The 21,547-nt window shown below is 38.0% G+C and overlaps 1 long non-coding RNA gene across 1 annotated transcript; it reads right to left on the bottom strand.

The window, feature by feature from the left end:
- Window positions 1-11,900: 11,900 nt before the first annotated feature.
- LOC122348451 lies at window positions 11,901-12,366 on the bottom strand. Its single transcript, XR_006251326.1, has 3 exons — window positions 12,272-12,366; window positions 12,101-12,151; window positions 11,901-11,943 (listed from the first exon to the last, which is right to left on the bottom strand). It is a non-coding gene; the product is annotated as an uncharacterized LOC122348451 (long non-coding RNA).
- Between the last annotated feature and the right edge of the window lie 9,181 nt (window positions 12,367-21,547).

Consider the following 21,547-nt stretch of genomic DNA (forward strand, 5'->3'; position numbering starts at 1 on the left):
AACAAACCCCGTGCCATTCACCTATGGATTCACTAGAGATGTGGTCTGTACACGCCATTGCAATCTGAATCACGCACACACATGGGACATTTTCTTTATTTTAAGCCATTATTATAACACTTATACCTCATGGTATCAAAACGATCCTCTTGTCATGCCTCAAAATGATGATTTACCGATAGAATCATGAAGTGCATCATACCATTTTACTGTGTTTTGGAGTAAAGTTGCTCCAACTCTCCAGACCAGCAATAAAGATGCCAATGGGCCATAAAAAGCAAACAAAGAAACTTTTCTCTCGCTCAAAATCCATGCCTCTGATTGGCAATTCCAATCAAGCAGTGGGTGTGTCAGGAACTATCAAAGTCCCTAACACCAACTATTCCTTCCTTTCTTTGAGACGGATTCTCTACAGACTCAACTCTTGAGTCCAACCTTCTAGTAGTTACCTTCAAATAACTTTGTCATCTCGCTGTGGACTTTCTTACCTTCAAAGAGGAACCAGAGGTTCCCAGCTCACACCTAGAGAAATCATCAAGAACTTTGTCATCAGGATTCTTTTGCAGCAACAAAAACTAATGCAAGTAACTTTTATAACTAGTTGGATGCGTGTTTAAGTTTGAGCCCCCTTTTTAAAGGTGAATTTTGATTCTTTGATGATTCTCACTAGGTTGTAGTTAATTGATGTGAAATACTAGCATTCTTCTCCTTCTCTCTCTCTCTCTTTCTTCCTTACTTTGCTGTATCTTATATATATATATATATATATATATATATATATATATATATATATATATATATATATATATATATGTGTGTGTGTGTGTGTGTGCTTTGTTAATATGTTGTATGTTATCTATAGCTTGTTGATTAAATCCATATATTCACAGTTAATTGTCTGCTCACAATTTGAAGTCACTGAATGTTGACCCTTCCTACATGCTAAATTACTGCTAGTACTGCAGAGTAGAGGAAAGCTATTCTTCCTTGGCCAGGAAAATAAGCTTCTTAGAATTGATAAAGAATTATATTGTCTGCTCAGGACAAACAGATGAATAACTGTAATCGTTGAATTTCATGTTAATTTAAATATAATCTGTAAATATTTATTATTAATTATACCTAGCTATAATTTATTATAAATTAATCATAAAGTACTTATATGAAACCTCAAATAAAAGTATTCCCACTTAGTTGTTGTGTTTGGATTATAATACTCTGTTTTGAATTTTTTTCAATCTTTATTACCACGTGACCGGTGACAATAAAACTTAACATCACAAGTGTTCATTCAGCTATGAACAAAATGTATAGTTTTAAATATCTCTGATAAATATCTTTAATTTATTCATTTTAAAGTGTGAGATGCTCAGATAACAGATGTTTGTCTGTGATCAAGTGACAGGAAGCTGTGTGGTCAGAACAGTTTAGAAGGGATTGAAATTAATTTGCAATATAAATAATGGTAATACAGAACAGACACTTATTATTTATTTGTTTACAGATTTATTGTAAAATAAATGTCTTACAAATTTTTATACATTTCTTATAGGTTTTTTTATACAGTTTTTCTTATGAGACAAGGATAAGAATATAATAATGATTTACAAACAACTATTCAGTAAAGATCAATACACAAATTATTGAGCAATACAGCCAGACGCAGAAATATTGCTGCTTGAAGTCAAGGACGGGTGGCTCTGCCCTCTATATTGAGGCCTGAAATGGAGGGAAGGAAAGGTCACTGTGTCGGTCCAGCAGATGAAGCCAGACTGAGAACAGAAGAGTGGACGTGACATCTTGTCTCAATCCATGACCTGAAAACAAAAATACAATTTTATCAAATAATGTAATACGAATATACTTCAAACCAGTCATGGAGGGATGCTGGATCTTCTTAGAGCAAGTCTCTCTTTGCTTCGCTGCAGGCAATCACAAATCAGATCGCATTCTGTGCAAAACAAAGAGATGTCCTTACTATTAAATATACTCACACCTGCTCTTTTTGTGTTTGATGAAGATCTCACCTTGTGACAGGCCTGGCTCTGGTTCAGATGTTGGCGGCGATCAAGCACAGGCTCGCCAGGGAAAAATCCCCGCACACCATTTCAAACAGCACAATCCCCAAGACCACACTGTCATGGGTTTGGCATGGTATGTGCCCTTGAACTGCACTTGGAGGAAAGTACTCACTTGTGCCTGGAAGAAAGAGATGTTGTCTGATGTTCATACACTTCACAGCATGCCGACTACACGTTACATGTTTTTTTCTTTGTGAGTAATGGCTTGTGTAACGCATCACGGTAGTTTCTCCTGAAGGCCGATTTTCATAAGGGCCTCAACCAAAGTCAATCACCTGACCTCCATGGTGTCCGGTTCACCAGCAGGTTCTCCGGTTTAATGTCCCGATGGAAGACACCTTCAGCAAAGTTTCAGCTAACAAATGACCTGCCGCGATGATCGACGCGCCGCGCCGCCGAGGATTCTCCCGTGAGCCCATGAAACTAAGCAGATCCATGGCGTGAGGGCCGGCCCACAACTACAATGTAGTGGTCCGCTCTCTTCCCAGTCCAGCAGTTAATTATTTGAGAGCGTCAGCCCTTATTATGAGGTCAGCCGATCTCCAACGGCAGGCGCATTGGGATGACCAGGCTAAAAGAGAAAGCATGATCAATTGATGAAGGTGGTTTCCCAACAAAGACTTCAAGACAGTTGGACCAATCATTGGGCAGTGATTAACATAAATATAAGATGCTGGTGAATTGAAAAACAGCGACTGAGAAGTAATGACAGAGAGTGCAGACTACTCACCACTGAGATGTTTGCATGTTTGGTGCCTTCACTGAAAATTCTCACAAACAATTGATCAACAAAACAAAGGGGTTAACAGTTAGCATGAGCAAAGAGGCTCGTGATGTTCATGAATCCTCTAAGAAATAAACTATAAGAATAAAAGCTTGATGAAGCTAAAAATGTACAAACCTTGAGTTCATCCCCATTATGGTTCTTCACACACCAAAACCAAATCCGCTTCTCTGAACCCAGCTTGGGACCGATTTATAATTTCATGATGTGGCCTATTAAAGGTGAACAGTTGTAGTTAGTGTGAAATGCGGTTTTAGATCCTTTTACAAAATGTATCATTCCAGTCAACATTTTTCTAACTCTCATTGGATTTATTATTCTTACTCCTTGCCCAGGACGCCCTGCTCTTGGCTGCTCTTCACAGGAGGGCCTTCCAGCTGAGCCAGAATATGAATCAATTCAAAATCAATTGTATTAATATAAGATGCTGCATCTTCAAATTTCAGCTTTCTGTATTTAGGGCCACTTGACTTGATTTCTAAATTCAACTTTTCTCAGCCTTTCTAAATTTCTGATCTCTACAGTTCTAAATACTGATGTAATGATGACAGCAGATAATTGGGGAGGTTTCCAGCTACTGAGAATCGACCATTTTCATTTCCACTTGTATAATCAGAGCACATTTATATGATTGTACCATTATCACGTTTCTGATATGTTCCGCTCACACTTGAATCCTCTTCCTCAGCTCCCACTGTGTCATATTTGTGATTCAGGAGATGAAAGCTAAGAGCGCCATTTCCAACACCCTTCCTTTCCTTCTCTCTATCTTTGCCTCTTTCTGTCCATTCTCAGCTCTCCCAAAAGGCCACCTCCAGAAGCTCCTCTGCCTTTTTCTACTTTTCTCCCATCATCATTCCTGAAGACCGGGACCAATATATGTCTCATCGCTTGATGAAGATGGACACGGCCGTGTTGGTGTGTGCATTTTAGAAGTACACAGCACTCCATCACTAGCTTTTTTAGCCAAAAAGTAGCTGTCTCACGATAAAACCGTTTTGTGACTTATCAAGATACTCCGAAAACTTCAATCAACAAACTGATGACGTTTTTTCGGGTCTTTCTACAACATTCTAATTGCCATGAAATCACGTCACGTCATTCTGCTGACAAGAATGCGAATTTAAAAATGCGAATAAATCACGATAGCATTCATATTCAATATACTTTATATTAATTATCTAATTGTATATCGCCTCTGTTTTTGACGAGGTAAAGTAATAAGCAAACATGCATGAAGGCATTAAACCGCCAAAACCCCGTTTTTGTGGCAATGCGTTGTGGGTTTTTGAGATCGGACTATTTAAACTGGTAAACTGGAAAGTCCATGAAATGAAATGAAATGAAAATGAATACGTTCATACAGTGACATTGATTTAAAACAATAAATAATACGCGACTTACATTTTAGAGATTTTGATCGACTGCTGAACGACCGTTTAAACGGTGACCTGCCGCCACCTACTGGACGTTTTAGTCGAATTTTTTAATGAATCTAATATCAATCAGAATAATTTAACAAAAATCTGGAAAACCTTGTGATTATGAGTTTAAATACTTTCATGTCACTCTTGAGTTGAAGAGTAAATGCTGATTTTGTAATTTCTTGCATTGACTTCTTAGTGCAAAAATGACTACATTAATTTTGCTTTTCGATATTGATTTCATCTGATTGGTACATTATTATTCTTGGTTTTGTTTTATTACTGGAGATGTGTGTATTATAATAATTAAAACTGAAAAGGTAAAATAAAACAAACAGACAGAACTCATTTGATCTTTGATAACTGTCTAGTTTTTCTGTCTTTCTGTCAGGCAGGTTATTTTGCTCAGACCACGCCACATTCTGTCTATTGTTTTCATCCTTTCTCGTGATTCATCTTGCATTATCTCACAAACTGTTTCTGCTCTACCTTCAGTTTTGGGTGAAGTAAGTCTAGCTGTGCTTCATCGTGGAATAAAGCACATTTTTGCACTTGATAATTTATAATGGATTTTAAATAAAATGTATTCACTGAAATTTCATGCCTGACTGTAACGAAACAATACATTTCTGCTTAAACAACTGGAAATAATTTGAAAGAACTGCCTATCTCTGAATCTGTAGTACTTATGCTGAATCAAGTATTTTTTTGTCTTTAATAGCCCTGTGTGTCAGGAGCTGACTTTCTACAGCAGACTATAAGATGCCCAGAGTCTCTGTCTTGAGGAGATCGAGCCTGGCGTTTAAGTGGAGGGAATAGTGGCTCTATCTCACGGAGATCTGTCACACACCTCTCACACACTGACCTGTAAAATCTTTCACCGTCTGATATTGCTTGTAACTTGTGGCTCTTGTGCAGTTGTAGTGGCTTGCTTATCTGTCCGGAGAGAGAGAGAGAGAGAGAGAGAGAGAGAGAGAGAGAGACAGACAGCAGAGCGTGTTTCTTTGGGCTCAAATACTGCCTCCTGATCCCTTGATGTCATCCCAAACACACACACACACACACACACACATGCTGGTATATGTACTAGAGCATGTGCTGTGGGTAGATGAGTGAGAGAAGAGATGTTAGGGAAAAACACTTCTCATTTCTTGTAAGAGACTGGCCTAGCTACCAGATTGAGCCTCTTAGGAGATACATACAAAATAGCACATTTTAAAATGCCTGATATGTTTCTTATTAGTGAAACAGTTCATTTCACCTTATGGATGTCGAAATCAAGTGGAATGGACCTGTTCTCAATCAATCAATCACTTTTATTTATATAACGATTTAATAATTTTATCAAAGCACTGAAACAGTATCAAATAAGAGTATAAATGATAGGGATCTTATAATGACAAGATTGAACACCATATAATGCAGAAACGGTCTCTGTAATCCAACTCGACGCATAATCTTCTGGTGAAAAATGAAGTGTCCAAATTCAAGCAAGTCAGAGGAACTAAAAGCTCATATCCATACAGAATGAAGAAACAAAAACAGGCTCAGTTAAGGGCTACTTTCTCCTTCTGGCTGGAATTCTTAGCATTTATTTCCAGTTCAATTTTAATTGCAGCTAAATTCAGCAACTCACTTCGTGAGCGTTTGGTCTCAGATGAGTATCATTCTGGGTGCTGATCCACCATCTGATCTGATACAAGCTGAGAAATGGAAATGAGAAAGAAAACAGACCAATATTAGCAAAGATGCCATTCTTTTACAATGTCACGAGTACATTGTGTTTTATGAGGAGTGGTTCTCAGCTCCAGCTAATCTAATGAATGCAGCCTAACGATCCTTTTAATGATTTGAACACAGGAAGTGTATTAGAGTGTTGTGTGTAGGCTAGTTAAAAAGACGTGTCTTTAATCTTAGATTTAAACTGACAGAGTGTGCTCCTGCTTCCCTATCAGCTTAGGGGAGATTGTTCCAGAGCCATATGGATCATGAAGGAAATAGATTTATTTTAATGTCTGAGGGCCGCCCAGGTTCGTGTCAGATATGTTCAGGCATTTGACTGAATATTGCTTCGTAAAAGAGGTACAGGAGTAATGGAGAGTTCATACAAATTTTTCAGTTTCATTATTAAATCTGAAAGAGCTAACTAGCAAAACTGTAAGTAATGCACAATCTACAATGCTTTTTCTGTAAATCACAAGGTTGTTTCATCGACATCGAATCTAAAGTGAACCTCAAGGAATGAAAATCCTAGTCTTGATAGTTTAAAAGATGATCTTCTACCAACCAATCAACATCACAAGAGAGAGGTGTATATTTTTGAATATTAAAGGAGAAGCTTTGACACGTTTAAATTCTCTCTGTAATGGCACACATTACAGCAAGAAACTTAATTGAATTAGTTGGATAATCAGATCTTACTAGATCAGTAGATAATCTTATAGAACTATTTCCTGTTTCCCCGCAGGACTGCTGTCTTGGATGATGATGTTGAGAGGTTATTGTGCTTTCTAGGTCTTCCTGGTCCTAAGGGACATCCAGGCATTTTGGTCCCACATAACATTGTCCATAGCAGTGTCCATTGGGGAGCCAAGCACCAGGTCTTGATGGCTCATATCAGACAGGAATGCCAGGCCTCCAGGTAGTCCAGCATTCCCAGGTGGAGTGTCTTTTTATTGTGACTAATATGAAACTTAACGGCAGATTTCTAACCTTCACCTCACTCACCCTCTAAATGCATCTAGGTCCCACACTAAACTATGGGCCAGTTATAGACTTCTAGGAATCTAAGCACCTACAGGAACCCACACATTTTACATTTTTCATATAAATGCTTTGAGCAGGGTTTCAATTGTTGGTTTACAGATTTGTTCTTGACTTCATGAATCAGTATTAATAAAAAGAAAAGAAAGTAATAATAGTTAATAAAACGCTATTAAGCAAATGTTTCTTGAGCTCAACTTACTAATGCACAAATTGCTCGGTGGTTTCTGCCCGGACACTAGAAGACTTCACTGAAACCCAGGTCAGAAGTGAGCTGACTAAGTAAATAGAGACAATAAATAGAAGACATTTATCATTGATAATCATTTATTTTCACAAAGAAAACTGAAACGGTATTAAAATAGTTATGCTGTGATGCTGTACATTTTAGACAATTACAAGAACTATTAAATCAAGTGAAAATGATCGTCGTGACATAGTAACGCTGTGCATGACGTCACTAATAGGAGACGATAATGGCAGAGGAAAGGCACGTGTTGACAGATCACGTATGATCAAATGATGCTGAAGCAGATAATTTGTGATCATAAACCCCTGTGAGATCCGGGAGCGCGCTGATTTGTTGTTGAAGGTTTTTTTATCCATTATTCCAAGAGGATTTCATCTGTTCCTAGTGGCATTTCCTACCAAGCTACTTCACTGACGGCCACACCAACTGTTGCACTATATAAACCTTTGGTACTACAAAAACGCGAAGGAGACTCTTGTGTTCATTGGATTCATCGTCCCTTTTTCCCCCCAACGCTTACGCTTATTCTATGGGATTGAGGACTTTTCTGAAACTTCTTCTGGAGTGATATCGTAAAAATCATACCTGAAATGTTTGACTACTGTAAATATTCATACGTAAACTTTCTTTTACACTTTTGTAATAAACATTTAACATGCATAAACATGCTTTGTGGCATCTTTGTCTTTTCCCTGTTTTTGTCACTTAATTTTGAAACAGAACCAGATGAGAACCATTAGTCTAGTGTTACATTCATGTGCTTTATGTGGTAACTCAATCTATTTTTTCTATCAAGTCATATTATATAATCTGAGCAAGTCACTGTGAGACTTGAAAGAACACACTTTTTAGAAGTAATTGTAGTGTCATATTAGGTAGATTGTATATTAGTAGAAATGTACTAACAGCAGCCAAAATGTAAGGTAACGTTAGATTTTGACACACTCTCCTCTGGGAGATCCTCATGTCCTTGTCCTCTCTACAACTCTGTTTTTCTTTATTGCGTTTCCCACACGGATGCTTTCCTCCCTTCTTTCTGCGTGACGTGCAATTTTGTTTTGCCTTACTGTTCTGCAGCATCTCTCATAGACACAGCATTCATTGTTCTTAGACAAACCAGCACTTTGCAATCTACATGAATAAGATTGTCCTCTTGGTTGTCACTTGAAAGGATTAGTTTAACCCCATACATATCCTAAATGAATTGCACTGAACTTAAAAATATGTTAAAGTTCATTCACATGCAGTTGATCTAAATTCATCAAGTTCACCCAATGATATATCATATTCTTGATTGATGAGAACATTTAAACATCCATCAAACATGAGGAGAATGGATAATACCTTAAAGATCATCTCTTGGTCTTTTGAGGTATAGGTTTTCAGCCTCAGTAATTCAACGACCAAAAGTGTGTGTATAATATTTCTTATATTCAAAAGCTCATTTCTTTTTATAAAAATGTCTAATTTCCTGCATTGCAGATGATAAACAGACTAATTTTGAGTCTGCCTGTCTTCATACAGAGAGGCTGGTTGATATATAACCACTGTGACTCACTCTGGCCCCAGCTCCTGCCATTGGCAGCCCTGAGATAGACGATTACTTCCTATTCTGAAGATCTTCATCATCATGTAAATTTTAAGTGGTTAGACTGGGGTTTATTCTTTACTATGCTCTTTGCAAAAAGATGCTGTAGCAGTTTGGCTAAGACTGGCGATGCTTGATTAGTCTGGTCTCAAATGATCTCTTTCACCTTTTAACATTTGGGTTGACAAATTCACACCTGACCTCATGCGTCTACATCTTTGTAGGTGCGAAACTGCCTGTGGTTCCTCTGGCTTATCACAGAGATGCTTAACAGATTTGTCTCTCTAGTCCTTGATCAAAGCCCCCAACCCATTCCAACGAGGAAAACAAACCCCGCTAGCCATTCACCCATGGATTCACTAGAGATGTGTTCTGGCTGCACGCCATTGCAATATTTGACCACGTGACAATAATATAGGGACATGATGCTGATTGGAAGCTAATAGTATGAAACACTTTGTGACTCAAGGTATCAAAACGATCTCTCTTATTAAGGTTTCAAAATGATGATTTATCATGCATAGGAATCAAAGAAGTGCATCAGAATACATTTTTATCGTAAGCTGGAGCAAAGTTGCACCAACTCTCCAGACCAGCAAGAAAAGATGCCAGACGGGCTATAAGTACAAACAAAGAAATCCTTTCTGGCCTAAAATCTATGCCTCTGGATTGGCAATTCCAATCAAGCAGGGGTAAAAAATAGGAAACGCAATGTAAGGTCTCAACATCAATTCATTCCTTCCTTTCTTTGAGATTTGATTCTCTACAGACCTAACTCTCCAGTCCAACCTTCTGCAGCGTTACCTTCAAAATAACTTTGTCATCTCGCTGTGGACTTTCATTCTTCCAAGAGGAACCTGAGGTCTCTCAGCCTGCACCTGAGAGAAACCATCTGGCAGGTTCTTGTCATCAGGATTCTTGCAGCAACAAAAACTAATGCAAGTAACTTTTATAATCTAGTTGATGCGTGTTTAAGTTTGGAGCCCCCTTTTGCAAGCAGAATTTTGATTCTTTTGATGATTCTCACTAGGCTGTAGTTAATTGATGTGAAATACTAGCATTCTTTCTCCTCTCTGTCTCTCTCTTCCCATTTTAAGTTGTATCTATATATGTTATATATATATATATATATATATATATATATATATATATGTGTGTGTGTGTGTGTGTGTGCTTGTTAATATGTTGTATGTTATCTATAGCTTGTTGATTAAATCCTTATATCTCACAGTTAATTGTCTGCTCACAATTTGAAGTCACTGAATGTTGACCCTTCCTACATGCTAAATTACTGCTAGTACTGTGCAGAGTAGGGAAAGCTATTCTTCCTGGCCAGAAAATAAGCTTTCTTAGAATTGATAAAGAATTATATTGTCTGCTCGGTGGATAAACAGATGAAATAACTGTAACGTTAATTCTGCTACACAGTTAATTCTAAAATATAATCTAAATATTTATTATTAATTATACCTAGCTATAATTTATTATAAATTAATCATAAAGTACTTGTATGAAACCTCAAATAAAAGTATTCCGACTTTTAGTTGTTGTGTTTGATTATAATACTTTGTTTTGAATTTTTTCAATCTTTATTACCACGTGACCGGTGACAAAACTTAACATCACAAGTGTTCATCTAAAGGTGAACAAATGTATAGTTTTTAAATATCTCTGATAAATATCTTTAATTCTATTCATTTTTAAGTGTGAGAGATGTCAGATAACAGTAGATGTTTGGTCTGTGATCATGATACAGGAAGCTGTGTGGCCGTAACAGTTTCAGAAGGGACTGAAATTAATTTGCATATAAACAATGCAATATAATTATGAACAGACACTTATTATTTATTTGCTTACAGATTTATTGTAAAATAAACAAGTCTTACAAATTTCTTATACATTTCTTATAGGTTTTTTTATACAGTTTTTTTACTTTATGAGACAAGTATATGAATATAATAATGATTTACAAACAACTATTCAGTAAAGATCAATACACAAATTATTGAGCAATACAGCCAGACGCAAATATTGCTGCTGAAGTCAAGGACGGGGTGGCTCGGCTCTATATTGAGGCCTGAATGGAGGAAGGAAAGGTCACTCGTGGTCGGTCCAGCAGATGAAGCGCAGACTGAGAACAGAAGAGTGGACGTGACATCTTGTCTCAATCCATGACCTGAAACAAAAAAACACAATTTTAATGTACTTAATGTAATGTTTAACATACTTCAAACCAGCCATGGAGATGGATCTTCTTTAGAGCAAGTCTCTTCTTTGGCTTCGGCTGCAGGCAATCACAAATCAGATCGCAGCATTCTGTGCAAAACAAAGAGATGTCTCATTATTAGCTTATACTTCACACCTGCTCTTTTTGTGTTTGATGAAGATCTCACCTTGTGACAGGCCTGGCCTGGTCCAGATGTTGGCGGCGATCAAGTACAGGTCGCCCGCTGTGGGAAAATCCCCGCACACCATTTCAAACAGCACAATCCCCAAAGACCACACTGTCATGGGGCTTGGCATGGTATGTGCCCTTGAACTTGTACTCTGGAGGAAAGTACTGTTCTGTGCCTGGAAGAAAGAGATGTTGTCTGATGTTCATACACTTCCACAGCATGCCGACTACACGTTAGCATGTTTTTTTTCTTTTGTGAGTAATGGTTTGTGTAACGATCACAGGTAGTCTTTGAAGGCCGATTTTTTCATAAGGGCCCCTGCAACCAAAGTCAATCAATTTGACCTCCATGGTGTCCGGGTTCACCAGCAGGTTCTCCGGTTTAATGTCCCGATGGAAGACACCTTCTCAAAGCAAGCCTTAGCGGCACAAATGACCTGCCGCGATGACGTATCGCGCCGCGGCGCTCGCCGAGATTCCTCCGTGGAGCTCCATGAAACTAAGCAGATCCATGCAAGGTGAGGGCCGCCCATAACCATAATGTAGTGGTCCGCTCCTCTTCCCAGTCCAGCAGTTGAATTATTTGAGGAGCGCTGGGGCCCTTTATTATTATGAGTGTCAAGCCGATCTCCAACGGCAGGCGATTGGGATGACCAGGCTAAAAGAGAAAGCATGACTGTTCGGATGAAGGTGGTTTCCCAAATAAAGACTTCAAGACAGTTGACCAATCATTGGCAGTGATTAACATAAATATAAGATGCTATGAATTGAAAACAGCGACTGAGAAGTAATGACAGAGAGTGCAGACTACTCACCACTGAGATGTTTGGCATGTTTGGTGCCTTCACTGAAAATTTCACAGCCACCTGATCAACAAAACAAAGGGTTAACAGTTAGCATGAGCAAAGAGGTCATGATGTTCATGAATCCTGAAGAAATAAACTATAAGAATAAAAAGTTTGTTGAAGCCAAAAATGTAATAAAACCTTGAGTTCATCCTCATTGCGGGTTCCTTCACACACCAAACCAAATCCGCCTGAACCCAGCTTGGGACCGATTTTATAATTTCTCATGATGTGGCCTATTAAAAGGTGAACAGTTGTAGTTAGTGTGAAATGCGGTTTTAGATCCTTTTTACAAAAATGTATCATTCCAAAATAACATTTTCTAACTCTCATTGATTTATTATTCTTACCCTTGCCCAGGACGCCCTGCTCTGGCTGTTCTTCAGCAGCAGGAGGGCCTTCTGAAGCTGGAGCTATAATATGAATCGATTCAAAATCAATTGTATTAATATAAGATGCTGCATCTTCAAATTTCAGCTTTTCTGTATTTAGGGCCAATTTGGACTTGATTTCTAAATTCAACTTTTCTCAACCTTTCTAAATTTCTGATCTCTACAGTTCTAAATACTTGATGTAATGATGACAGCAGATACTAGCAGGTTTCAGTCACTGAGGAATCGATTCATTTTCATTTCCACTTGTATAATCAGAGCACATTTATATGATTGTACCATTATCACGCTCTGATATGTTCCCGCCTCACACTTGAACTTCTTCTCAGCCTCACCAGGTCATATTTTCCAGATCTGTGGAGATGAAAGCGAAGAGCGGGCCATTTCGGCCATTCTTCCTTTCCTTCTCTATCTTTGCCTCCTTTTTCTGTCCATCATTCTCAGCTCTCCCAAAAGGCCACCTCCAGAAGCCTCTCTGCCTTTTCTACTTTTCTCCCATCATCATTCACACCGGGACCAACAGGCGTCTCATCAAGCTGATGAAGATGGGACACGGCCGTGTTGGTGGTGTATTTTAGAAGTACACAGCACTCCATCACTAGCTTCTTTTTTAGCCAAAAAGTAGCTGTCTCACGATAAAACCGTTTGTGACTTATCAAGATACTCCGAAACTTCAACCAACAAACTGATGACGTTTTTTTCGGTCTTTCTACAACATTCTAATTGCCATAGAAATCACGTCACGTCATTCTGCTGACAAGAATGCGAATTTAAAAATGCGAATAAATCACGATAGCATTCATATCTAATATACTTTATATTAATTATCTAATTGTATATCGCTTCGTTTTTGACGAGGTAAAGCAATAAGCAAACATGCATGAAGCGCATTAAACCGCTAAAAACCATGCTTTGTGGCACAAGTTAGGTTTTTTGAGATCGGATCATTTAAACTGGTAAACTGGAAAGTCCAAGTGAAATGAAATGAAATGAAATGAAATGAAATGAATACGTTCATACAGTGACATTAATTTCGGAAAACAATAAACAATACGCGACTTACATTTTAGGAGATTTTCTTGATCGACTGTTGAACGAATCGTTTAAACGGTGACTTGCCGCCACCTACTGGACGTTTTAGTCGAATTTTAATGAATCTAATATCAATCAGAATAATTTAACAAAAATCTGAAAACCTTGTGATTATGAGTTTAAATACTTTCATGTCACTTCTGAGTTGAAGAGTAAATGCTGATTTTGTGCACTTCTGTGACACTTCTTTAGTGCAAAAAATGACTACATTAATTTTGTTGATATTGATTTCATCTGATTGGCACATTATTATTCTTGGTTTAGTTTTATTACTGGAGATGTGTGTATTATAATAATTAAAAACTGAAAAGGTAAAATAAAATAAAATGACACAGAACTCATTTGATCTTGATAACTGTCTAGTTTTTCTGTCTTTTTCTGTCAGGCAGGTTATTTTGCTCAGACTCATTCACATTCTGTCTATTGTTTTCATCCTTTCTCTTGTGATTCATTCATTATCTCACAACTGTTTCTGCTCTACTCTTCTGGTGTTTTGGGTGAAGTGCTCATAGCTGTGCTTCATCGTGAATAAAGCACATTTTTGCACTTGATACGTAATGATTTTAACAAAAATGTATTCACTTCAGCTTCAAGTGCCTGACTGTAACGAACACATTTCTGCTTAAACAACTGGAAATAATTTGGAAATAACTGCCTATCTCTGAATCTGTAGTAATTTATGCTGAATCAGCATTATTCCTTTAACAGCCCTGTGTGTCAGGAGCTGGATTCTCTCTACAGCAGACTATAAGATGCCAGGAGTCTCTGTCTTGAGGAGATCGAGCTCATGTTTAAGTGGGAGGGGAATAGTGGCTTCATCTCACGGAGATCTGTCACACATCTCTCACACATCTGACCTGTAAACTTTCACTGTCTGATATTGCTTGTAACTTGTGGCTCTTGTGCAGTTGTAGTGTTTGCTTATCTGTCCGGAGAGAGAGAGAGAGAGAGAGAGAGAGAGACAGCAGAGCGCAGTTTCTTTGGGCTCAAATACTGCTCTCCTAGATCCCTTGTCATGTCACACACACCACACACACACACACACACACACACACACACACACACACACACACATGTACAGTATATGTGCTGTATATGTGGGTAGATGAGTGAGAGAAGAGATGTTAGGGAAAAAACACTTCTCATTTCTTGTAAGAGACTGGCTCAGCTACCAGATTGAGCCTCTTAGGAGATACATAATAAAATAGTAATACTTTAAAATGCCTGACATGTTTCTTATTAGTGAAACAGTTCATTTCACCTTATGGATGTTTGAAATCAAGTGGAAATGGACCTGTTCTCAATCAATCAATCACTTTTATTTATATAACGCATTTAACAATTTTATCAAAGCACTGAACAGTATCAAATAAAAGAGTACAATGATAGGGATCTTATAATGACAAGATTGAACAATTTGTTATTAAATGCAGAAACGGTCTCTGTAATCCAACTGACGATAATCTCTAGAAATGAAGTGTCCTCAACTAAGCAAGTCAGAGGAACTAAAAGCCCATCCATACAGAATGAAGAAACAAAAACAGGCTCAGTTAAGGGCCACTTCTCCTCTGGCTGGACTCCCAGCATTTCATTTCCAGTTCAATTTTAATTGCAGCTAAATTGTGCAACCGACTTTGTGTGTGAGCTGCTCTGGTCTCAGATGAGCATCATCTCTGGGTGCTGATCCACCATCTGATCTGGATACAAGCTGAGAAACAGAATGAGAAAGAAACAGACTAATATTAGCAAAGATGTTATTCTTTTTACAATGTCACGAGTACATTGTGTTTTATGAGGAGTGTTCCCAGCTCCAGCTAATCTAATGAATGCAGCCTAACGATCCTTTAATGGATTTGAACAATAGAAGTGTATTAGAGTGTTGTGTGTAGGCTAGGTTAAAAAGACGTGTCTTTAATCTAGATTTAAACTGACAGAGTGTGTCTGCTTCCCGAACAGCGTTAGGGAGATTGTTCCAGAGTTTGCAGGATCATGAAGGGAACAGATTTATTTTTAATGTCTGAGGCCGCCAGGTTCGTGGTCGATATGTTCAGGCATTTGACTGAATATTGCTTCGTAAAAAGAGGTACAGAGTAATGGAGAGTTCATACAAATTAGTTTCAGCTTTATTAAATCTGAAAGCAGCTAATTCAGCAAACTGTAAGTAATGCACAATCTTACAATGCTTTTTCTGTAAATCACAAGGTTGTTTCATCGACATCGACCCAAAGTGAACCTCAAGGAATGAAAATCCTAGTCTTGATAGTTTAAAAGATGTGATTCTCTCATCAACCAATCAACATCACAAGAGAGAGGCAGAGCATTTTTGAATATTAAATGAGAAGCTTTTGACACGTTCTAAATTCTCTGTAATGGCACACATTACAGCAAGAACTTAATTGAATTAGTTGATAATTAGATCTTTACTAGATCAGTAGATAATCTTATAGAACTATTTCTGTTTCCGCAGGACTGCTGTCTTGGATGATGATGTTGAGAGGTTATTGTGCTTTCAGGTCTTCCTGGTCCTAAGGGACATCCAGGTATTTTGGTCCCACATAACATTGTCCATAGCAGTAGTCCATTGGGGAGCGGGCGCACCAGGTCTTGATGGGTCTGTTGGTCAGACAGGAATGCCAGGCCCTCCAGGTAGTCCAGCATTCCCAGGTGAGTGTCTTTTATTGTGACTAATATGAAACTTAACGGCAGATTTCTAACCTTTCACCTTCAATTTCAATTCCTCTAAAAATGATCTAGATCCCACACGAAACGAGGGCCAGTTGGTAGACTTCAGGAATCCAAGCACCCACAGGAACCCACACATTTTACATTTTTCATATAAATGCTTTGGAGCAGTGGTTCTCAATTGTTGGTTTACAGATTTGTTCTGATCATGAATCAGTATTAATAAAAAAAAAAAAAAAAAAGTTAATAATAGTTAATAAACTATTATATTAAGCAATGTTTCTTGAGCTCAACTTACTAATGGCACAAATCTGCTCGGTGGTTTCCTGCCCGATTACCAGAAGACTTCACTGAAACCCAGGTCAGAAGTGAGCTGACTACAAATAATGACAATAAATAGAAGACATTTATCATTGATAATCATTTATTTTCAATAAAGAAAAAACTGAAACGGTATTAAAATAGTTATGCTGTGATGCTGTACATTTTAGGATAATTACAAGAACTATTAACCGAAGCAAAATGATCGTCGTGACATGCACGCTGTGCATGACGTCACTAATAGGAGACGCATGTTTGCAGAGGAGCGCACGTGCTTGACAGATCACGTATGATCAAATGATGTTGAAGCAGATAATTTGTGATCATAAACCCTGTGAGATCCGATGCGGCCGATTTGTTGTTGAAGGTTTTTTTATCCATTATTCCAAGAGGATTTCATCTGTTCCTAGTGGCATTTCCCACCAAGCTACTTCAATACTGATCATCACACCAACTGTTGCACTATATAAACCTTTTGCACTACAAAAACGCAAAGGAGACTCTTGTGTTCATTGGATTCATCGTTCCTTTTTCCCCCAACGTTTACGCTTATTCTATGGACTGAGGACTTTTCTGAAACTTTTCTGGAGTGATCTATCGTAAAAAATCATACCTGAAATGTTTGACTACTGTAAATATTCATACGTGTAAACTTTCTTTTACACTTTTGTAATAAACATTTAACATGCATAAACATGCTTTGTGGCATCTTTGTCTTTCCCTGTTTTTGTCACTTAATTTTGAAACAGAACCAGATGAGAACCATTAGTCTAGTGTTACATTCATGTGCTTTATGTGGTAACTCAATCTATTTTTTCTATCAAGTCATATTATATAATCTGAGCAAGTCACTGTGAGACTTGAAAGAACACACTTTTAGAAGTAATTGTAGTGTCATATTAGGTAGATTGTATATTAGTAGAAATGTAATTAACAGCAGCCAAATGTAAGGTAACGTTAGATTTTTTGACACACTCTCCTCTGGGAGATCCTCATGTCCTTGTCCTCTCTACAACTCTGTTTCTTTATTATGCTCCCACACGGATGCTTTCTCCCTTCTTTCTGCGACGCACGTGCAATTTTGTTTTGCCTTACTGTTCTGCAGCATCTCTCATAGACACAGCATTCATTGTTCTTAGACAAACCAGCACTTTGCAATCTACATGAATAAGATTGTCCTCTTGGTTGTCACTTGAAAGGATTAGTTTAACCCCATACATATCCTAAATGAATTGCACTGAACTTAAAAATATGTTAAAGTTCATTCACATGCAGTTGATCTAAATTCATCAAGTTCACCCAATGATATATCATATTCTTGATTGATGAGAACATTTAAACATCCATCAAACATGAGGAGAATGGATAATACCTTAAAGATCATCTCTTGGTCTTTTGAGGTATAGGTTTTCAGCCCCAGTAATTCAACGACCAAAAGTGTGTATAATATTTTTATATTCAAAAGCTCATTTCTTTTTATAAAATGTCTAATTTCCTGTGTGCATTGCAGATGATAAATAGACTAATTTTGAGTCGGCCAGTCTCATAGAGAGGCTGGTTGATATATAACCACTGTGACCACTAAGCCTCAGTCTCTCATTGGTAGCCCTGAGTATACATTTACTTCTGTCTGTCTTACATCTCATCATGTGTCTTTAAGTGGTTAGACTGGGGTTTATTCTTATCATGCCCTTGGTAAAAAAGATGTTGTAGCGTCTGGCTAAGATCAAGATGCTTATTTGGTCGTTGTCTTAAAGGACCCTTTTCACCTTTTAACATTTGCTGATAAATTACACACCTGGACCTCATGTCTACATCTTTGCAGGTGTTAAATTGCCCGTGGTTCCCCCATTATCACAGAGATGCTAAACAGATTTGCTCTCTAGTCCCTACATCAAAGCCCCGAACCCATTCCAACGAGGAGTAACAAACCCCCGTGCCATTCACCTATGGATTCACTAGAGATGTGGTCTGGCCACGCCATTGCAATACGAATCACGCACACACATAGGGACATTTTCTTTATTTTAAGCCATTATTATGAACACTTATACCTCATGGTATCAAAACGATCCTCTTGTCATGCCTCAAATGATGATTTACCGCATAGAATCATGAAGTGCATCATACCATTTTTACTGTGTTTTGGAGTAAAGTTGCTCCAACTCTCCAGACCAGCAATAAAGATGCCAATGGGCCATAAAAGCAAACAAAGAAACTTTTCTCTCGCTCAAAATCCATGCCTCTGATTGGCAATTCCAATCAGCAGTGGGTGTGTCAGGGAACTATCAAAAGTCCCTAACACCAACTATTCCTTCCTTTCTTTGAGACGGATTCTCTACAGACTCAACTCTTGAGTCCAACCTTCTGGTAGTTACCTTCAAATAACTTTGTCATCTCGCTGTGGACTTTCTTACCTTCAAGAGGAACCAGAGGTTCCCCCAGCTCACACCTAGAGAAATCATCAAGAACTTCTTGTCATCAGGATTCTTTTTGCAGCAACAAAAACTAATGCAAGTAACTTTTATAACTAGTTGGATGCGTGTTTAAGTTTGAGCCCCTTTTAAGGTGAATTTTGATTCTTTGATGATTCTCACTAGGTTGTAGTTAATTGATGTGAAATACTAGCATTCTTCTCCTCTCTCTCTCTCTCTTTCTTCCTTACCTTATCTTGCTATATATATATATATATATATATATATATATATATATATATATATATATATATATATATATATGTGTGTGTGTGTGTGTGTGTGTGTGTGCTTTGTTAATATGTTGTATGTTATCTATAGCTTGTTGATTAAATCCCTTATATTCACAGTTAATTGTCTGCTCACAATTTGAAGTCACTGAATGTTGACCCTTCCTACATGCTAAATTACTGCTAGTACTGCAGAGTAGGAAAGCTATTCTTCCTTGGCCAGGAAAATAAGCTTTCTTAGAATTGATAAAGAATTATATTGTCTGCTCGGTGGACAAACAGATGAAATAACTGTAACGTTAATTCTGCTACAGTTAATTCTAAAATATAATCTAAATATTTATTATTAATTATACCTAGCTATAATTTATTATAAATTAATCATAAAGTACTTGTATGAAACCTCAAATAAAAGTATTCCGACTTTTAGTTGTTGTGTTTGATTATAATACCTTTGTTTTGAATTTTTTCAATCTTTATTACCACGTGACCGGTGACAAAACTTAACATCACAAGTGTTCATCTAAAGGTGAACAAATGTATAGTTTTTAAATATCTCTGATAAATATCTTTAATTCTATTCATTTTAAAGTGTGAGAGATGTCAGATAACAGTAGATGTTTGGTCTGTGATCATGACAGGAAGCTGTGTGGTCGTAACAGTTTCAGAAGGGACTGAAATTAATTTGCAATATAAACAATGCAATATAATTATGAACAGACACTTATTATTTATTTGCTTACAGATTTATTGTAAAATAAATGTCTTACAAATTTCTTATACATTTCTTATAGGTTTTTTATACAGTTTTTTTTATGAGACAAGTATATGAATATAATAATGATTTACAAACAACTATTCAGTAAAGATCAATACACAAATTATTGAGCAATACAGCCAGACGCAAATATTGCTGCTTGAAGTCAAGGACGGGTGGCTCGGCTCTATATTGAGGCCTGAATGGAGGGAAGGAAAGGTCACTCGTGTCGGTCCAGCAGATGAAGCGCAGACTGAGAACAGAAGAGTGGACGTGACATCTTGTCTCAATCCATGACCTGAAACAAAAACACAATTTTAATGTACTTAATGTAATGTTTAACATACTTCAAACCAGTCATGGAGATGGATCTTCTTTAGAGCAAGTCTCTTCTTTGGCTTCGCTGCAGGCAATCACAAATCAGATCGCAGCATTCTGTGCAAAAACAAAGAGATGTCTCATTATTAGCTTATACTTCACACCTGCTCTTTTTTGTGTTTGATGAAGATCTCACCTTGTGACAGGCCTGGCCTGGTCCAGATGTTGGCGGCGATCAAGTACAGGTCGCCCGCTGTGGGAAAATCCCCGCACACCATTTCAAACAGCACAATCCCCAAAGACCACACTGTCATGGGCTTGGCATGGTATGTGCCCTTGAACTTGTACTCTGGAGGAAAGTACTGTTCTGTGCCTGGAAGAAAGAGATGTTGTCTGATGTTCATACACTTCCACAGCATGCCGACTACACGTTACATGTTTTTTCTTTTGTGAGTAATGGTTTGTGTAACGTATCACAGAAGTCTTTGAAGGCCGATTTTTTCATAAGGGCCCCGCAACCAAAGTCAATCAATTTGACCTCCATGGTGTCCGGGTTCACCAGCAGGTTCTCCGGTTTAATGTCCCCGATGGAAGACACCTTCTCAAAAGCAAGCCTTAGCGGCACAAATGACCTGCCGCATGACGATCGCGCCGCGTGCGCCGCCGAGGATTCCTCCGTGGAGCTCCATGAAACTAAGCAGATCCATGCAAGGTGAGGGCCGCTCCATAACCATAATGTAGTGGTCCGCTCCTCTTCCCAGTCCAGCAGTTGAATTATTTGAGGAGCGCTGGGGCCTCTTATTGGCCATGAGTGTCAAGCCGATCTCCAACGGCAGGCGATTGGGATGACCAGGCTAAAAGAGAAAGCATGACTGTTCGATGAAGGTGGTTTTTCAAATAAAGACTTCAAGACAGTTGACCAATCATTGGCAGTGATTAACATAAATATAAGATGCTATGAATTGAAAACAGCGACTGAGAAGTAATGACAGAGAGTGCAGACTACTCACCACTGAGATGTTTGGCATGTTTGGTGCCTTCACTGAAAATTTCACAGCCACCTGATCAACAAAACAAAGGGTTAACAGTTAGCATGAGCAAAGAGGTCATGATGTTCATGAATCCTGAAGAAATAAACTATAAGAATAAAA

The sequence above is a fragment of the Puntigrus tetrazona genome, chromosome 7 (genome assembly GCF_018831695.1).
Source record: "Puntigrus tetrazona isolate hp1 chromosome 7, ASM1883169v1, whole genome shotgun sequence".
Taxonomy (NCBI): Eukaryota; Metazoa; Chordata; class Actinopteri; order Cypriniformes; family Cyprinidae; genus Puntigrus; species Puntigrus tetrazona.